A 6,000-nucleotide genomic window follows, 5' to 3' on the forward strand; every position below is an offset into this window, starting at 1 on the left:
AAGTGAATTTTTTTTTCTTTTAAAAAGCGAGAGAGAGAAAATTCGGGCTTTGTAAATTTCCTGGGATCTACAGAGTTATCTTTCTTTTCTGGGCAAGGAAAGCCTATAGTTCTAACCAAACTCAGTCTACCCTCCCCCCAAGTCACAGTCTGGTATAAGTTATTTCTTAGTCACAGTACAGTTAAAAACAAAGCAAAACAGGTGGCGCTTGGGTTGCTCAGTCGGATAAGTGTCTGCCTTCTGCCTGGGTCCTGGTCCCAGGGTCCTGGGATCGAGCCCCACATCGGGCTCTCTGCTCAGCGGGAAGCCTGCTTCTCCCTCTCTCTCTCTGTTGCTCCCCCTGCTTGTGCTCTGTCAAATATATAAATAAAACCTTAAAAAAAAAACCCACTTCTGTCACTCTATAGTAACTCTCAGCTCCTTCTACACTTCTTCAAAGTTGCCTTTCTAATTTCTCTGACCATGTGAACGGATCAGAACAATCAGGTAAGTTATAGAGCTGCGTCGGGGAGGGCTAAATGGTTAAAGCAGATAATCGTTTCTAGTCCGAGCCGGGGACTGTCTGCGTGGAAAGGTCATCATACTCTCCCCAAGAACCTAAGGAAATGGGTGGTGAGAGGAGGAAGGGGGAAATTGGGGTTCCATCCAGATGCGTAAGTCAAAGTCTCGGAGAAAGTTTCAGTGACAAAATGATGGTGGCAAGAACCCAGGAAGATGCTGGGAAGAAAGGAGATAAACACAAAAAAAAGGACAGGAAATAGAAGGCAAATTGGTTTATACTTTTGCCCCTGAAGAACCCTCATTAGGAATTAGGATTCTCCATTTTCCCTCATAAAATATATGAAAGAAGGGGACACAGGGATTTAGTACAACTTAATTCATTATTATTTTTTTAAAGTAATCATCAAGTATGTACTCTGTGCCTACTACTGTCCTGGAAATAATGAGATATTCAAAAGAAACATCAACCCTGGTTTGCCCTTGACTGTATCATTCTCCCTGGGAGAAGCAAAAAACACGCACAGGAGAGAGTAAGGGAATAACGTGGGGTACCACTGGATTTTTTTTAATTTTATTTATTTGAGAGAGAGAGAAAGAACACAAGCAGGGGGAGGGACAGAGGGAGAGGCAGACTCCCTGCTGAGTAGGGAGCGTGACAAGGAGCTCCATCTCAGGACCTTGAGATCATGACCTGAGCCAAGGGCAGATGCTTAACCAACTGAGCCACCCAGGCGCCCCTAGGTAGCGCTGCATTCTAATCGGGTCCTCCAGTTGGGGGACACCACATATAGCATGACAGGGAAGAGAGGGATGAGTCCCCTAAAACATGGCTTCCATTAGATCATTCAGCCCATCGTCTTTCATGTTAGGTCCTAGATCTCCTTCCTGATAGGCAAGGCCCTACTTGATCCCTGCAGATGAATGTTTGCTCAGTGTCCCCAGGCAACCTGCCCTCCTTCCACTCTGCTCTTACGTGCCTCTGAATCTTCCCTGTGCTGCCCAGATCGTCAGTCCTAAGGCATATTTTGATACCCTGTCTCTGTCTACTGTTCTTTATTTGACCCAGCAGTTGGCGCACAGCAGGAAGTGGTTATCGAACCTGTGCCTTCTGGAGCTCATGAATTGAGCATTTAGGTGCTTTCCAAATACGTGGCACTCACATGGAGGAGAGCTGTTGCAGACGTGTGTGTGGCAGGGGAGGGGGCTGCTCTTCACCTGGAGAAGCATCGATTTTCATGTCTCTGCAATCTGGACCTGTTCTACTGTTCTAAAAACTAAAGACTGACACTCCAGCTTCACTCAAAGTAGAAGAAAATGAAATTCTAGTTTAAGGAACATTGCTGTTCCTTCCCCTCACACTCTCTTCAACACTTAGCCAACATGACGTGACATTTTTACCTCTTTTTTAAAAAAAGACCTTTGAGTGGAAGATGATGTCGTATTTTTCCCCCAGCAAGGACTCCTTTAAGTTTTCTAGAATTTGATGTGTATCCAGAAGAAATGGGAACTCAGAAACATATTTTTAAATAGTTCAATAAATAAATAAATAAATAAATTCTAAGACCCGTTCTGTCCATAGAAATGTAATATAACCCACATGAATAAGTCCATAATTTCTAGTAGCCACAATTTAAATAGTACATTAGTAAAATTTGTGTATTTTATTTAACCCAATATACCTCACATTACCCTTTCAGCACATAATCGATACAAAATGTTTTATTGCTATAACTTACATTTACGTCTGTACGGAATCTTGGAAACCTGGTGGTTTTTGGCACTGGCCGCACATCTCAGTTCAGACTAACCATATGTGGCCAGTGGCTCCTGTAGCTTGCAGTGCAGTGTTAGTGCAAGAAGAGGATTCTGACTTCATCGAACCTCATTCCTCGTTGTTACAAGGAACCTGGGTCCGGAAGGGTTGGGTGCCTTGCTCAACACAATCTCATAGTGGCTGCGCCGGCTGCCTAGGCAGAGCCTGGCCACCCTTGCACTCCCCTTCTGTGCTGAGTTTGCATGGGTGCTGTGAACAGCTCCCTCAAAATGAAGCATGGTATTTAGAGATATTTTTTAAAAAATCACCACCCTCTAAAACCTTTGAACCTCCCAAAAGTATCTTAAAAAAAAACTGCAGAAGAAAAAAGCCCAATATATACCACTTTAATCCTTAGAAATGGCAGCCTTGGAGGCCATTTGCTAGTGCGTGCCCCACGACCTCCCTGTTTTCCACTCGGCTGTCTCTGAGTCTGCGGAGCACCCAGCAGAGAGGGAGGGGTAGAGACACAGAGGCACTGCTGGGCACTGCCTGTCCTCCAGGGTATGTGGAAACGCTGCTTCTCCGTCATCTCACCCACATCAGCTCCTGCCAGCATCCTGAGGACCAGGACGTTGCTCTCCATGATTAATCTCAAAGACTTCAAATAACTGAGTGACCCTTTGTCTTCAGTCTGCACATTTTGCAGCGCTTTATATTCTGAGCCAAGCCAAAGCTGCTTGTGGGGAAAATGACCATTTCAAAAACAGAAAATGAGACCAACAGAAAGAGAGCATTGCTTCCAATAATGAGGACATCTGGGAGTAAACCGAATAATGAGGGCATCTTTGCACCTGGATTGATGAGAAAGCAATTAGGCACATTACAAAAAACAACATAAATCTTTGATTTGTATTTTGTTTTCATTTGGGAGAAAACGGGTATGGTTCTCTGGGGATATAAATTAGAGCTCTCTACACCAAAATACTGAGGTCAAAGAGATGATAAATTTTATGGTAGTGAGTTCTGTGAGTCATATTTCAATCTACAAAAAAAAAAAAAAAGCCATCTTAGAGGCTGAGGTTCAGGGGCTACTGTTGAGATGCTCAGATACCATACTCAGACTTTAATAAAAATGTATTTTGTCCAATTCTTGATGATTGATAGTCTGTATGACGAGCAATATGATACGGCCATATCTCTGGGTCCTCTGACGTATAAATAAGCTGAAAAGAAACAAGATCAGCAGAGAGAAAATCAGTGCCTATTTATGTTTGCCTAGTCACAGGTCAAAATCAAGAACAGGACAAACTGTGAGAGAGAGAGAGAGAGAGAGAGAAAAGGTAGGAGTTATGCCGGATAGCTTGTTTGTCCCTCTGGATGCCCTCGCTGCCCTCCTCCACCTGCCCTATGCCCGAGGAGGCCAGCTTGGGTGGACTGCAGGAAGGGCTCTTTTGCACCTGGCTTCCCATTAGGTTCAGCTGATGGGGTCACTGGTAAAAGACGGGAGGATTGAAGGAGCATGAGACTGGGATATTTATTTGGCCAGCTCGCTCCCTGTAGGGTCTCTTAGGCTGGCTGCATCCCTCACGATCACAGCTTCTTTCCCACAGCCCTCTCCACGCAAGCCTGTCACCAGTTCTCTGTCTTACGGTGGAGACTCGGGCTGGTAAAGGCACCCCTGTTATCAGTTTCCAGGGAGACACTGTCCTTGCTTCTCTGCACCCAGCCCACCCCTTTATAATCAGTCCTTTTATTACCTATTCTCCAATATCTAAGTTGAGTTTATCCACTACTTCCTTCTAAATCTTGACTGATAAAGTAGGTATGCATACATTTCTTGCCCCCAGAAACAATGACTCTTCTATCAGCATGAAATGCCTTGAATTTTCCATTGTACAGAATTTTAAGTCATTTCCCCAGACGCAGACCCTGAGACGAGGATTTGTGTGCAAGAATGTTGTTAAAGAGATGCTCCTTAGTTCTGTAAGGGAGTGTGGTGGAGGAGAAGGGTGGGGAGGGAGGAACAGGATAGGGAAAGTAGAAGAGAGGAACCAGCCAACAGAACGCTTTCAGGCAAAGTCCCAACCTCAGCTGAATCTTGAATGGAGCTCTGGAGCATAAAGCACGTCCCGGAATGTGCTCTGACTGGACTCAGGGGAGCTGGGCTTTCAACCTCCTGCCCAGGAAGTCAGGGACCCAAGAGCGTCCAGGCAGAGCACCACCAGTTTATACTTCATTTATATTCCCTGCAATTTGAAAGTAGTTAGAGAGGGGAGAAAGAAAGAAAGAAAGAAAGAAAGAAAGAAAGAAAGAAAGAAAGAAAGAAAGAAGAGAAAGAAAGAAAGAAAGAAAGAAAGGAAGAAAGAAAGAAAGAAAAGAAAAAAGAAGGAAGAAAGAAAGGGATGGAGGGTGGGGAGACATGCTTGTTATTAATTGGCTTAATAATGGAATTATTAGTAGAGAGGAATGAGAACTACCTCCAGATACTAAGCAAGCTTACAGCAGATGCTAAGTGGACACATCCTTTGAAAAACACCACATGTATCAAACAGTATTTGCTTTCAATGGACTCGGTTAATACACTTTAATACTAGTAAAAATCAAATCAGGGCTTAGTCTTCTTAAAAAGTAGAGGCATCTTTGTGGGAATCTTGAGTACCAGACGCAGGTAGCAGTTCTGTGGTGTGTGCATGTGGTTGGGGGGGGGGGGCTGTATCAACACTTGCCATTTCCCTCTGAAGCTTCTAACGCTTGGAAATTTGTCATAGAAGCTTTTCTCATCTGCAGTTCAAACACTTTTTTCTGCAGGAATTTAGCTGAAGTTGAAATCACCATCTGGCATCTCATATTGAACCAGGTCCTTTGTGTGCCAAGAACTTCTTCTTTTGGCAATGACGTTGACTGTGATCTTTTGAAAATGTTTCTTAGGTTGGCAGTCTTGACTGAACAGAGCAAGCAGCCTGTCTTGGAATTTAGGAAGAGATATGCTGAGCAAATTGTTGCCCTGGGAAGAAAAGTGCAAGGTGAAAAGTTGAACCTTAGGTTTTGAAACCCCAGAAGCCCTATCTTTTATTATTGAGCTAAAACCAGCTGGGGAAAAAATCTCAGCAATATGATTAGTAGCAGCAAAATGCTGCAAAACACCTACAAGACGAATATTCTGTTTGGACCAATAAATGCTATTTAAGCACTTTCCAGGTGTGGAGTGCTATCTTCCCTGCTGTAGGGACAAGGATGACTAAGAAGACGTCTTTCCTCCCCGTACTTCACCATCTGGGGGCTGGAGGTGCTTAGGCGGAAACAAGGCCAATGAGACTGCGGAGTGTAGCTGACGCTATCTGCCTTCTCCCGAATGCCTGGGGATCCCTCTGACCACTCCTGTTCTCCATCAGCTCTGACATACTTCTGCTTCAATGGCTTGCACCTACGACTTCTTGAGTGGCTGCCCTTGAGTACTGAGCATATTCAGAGCGCAGGAAGTGCTTGGGGGCTGGGTTCCTTGCTAGTGACTGCTTTGTGTAGGGTTAGGAAGGCCCAGCCCCCTTGCCACAGAGCAGGACATAAATTAATGCCCAGGCTTTCTCTACTGAATGAGGCTGAGCCACTCCCTCTAGGACTTTGTCTGAAGCCACCCTTGCTCAGTCGCTTTCCCTTGCCTGTCTCCTTCTCTCATTCACTCACCAATCTCTTCTGGGAACATTCCTTAAGAAAACACTTCCCTGGGGTGCCTGGGTGGTCCCTTG

This window comes from Ursus arctos, unplaced genomic scaffold (assembly GCF_023065955.2).
Source record: "Ursus arctos isolate Adak ecotype North America unplaced genomic scaffold, UrsArc2.0 scaffold_37, whole genome shotgun sequence".
Classification (NCBI taxonomy): Eukaryota; Metazoa; Chordata; class Mammalia; order Carnivora; family Ursidae; genus Ursus; species Ursus arctos.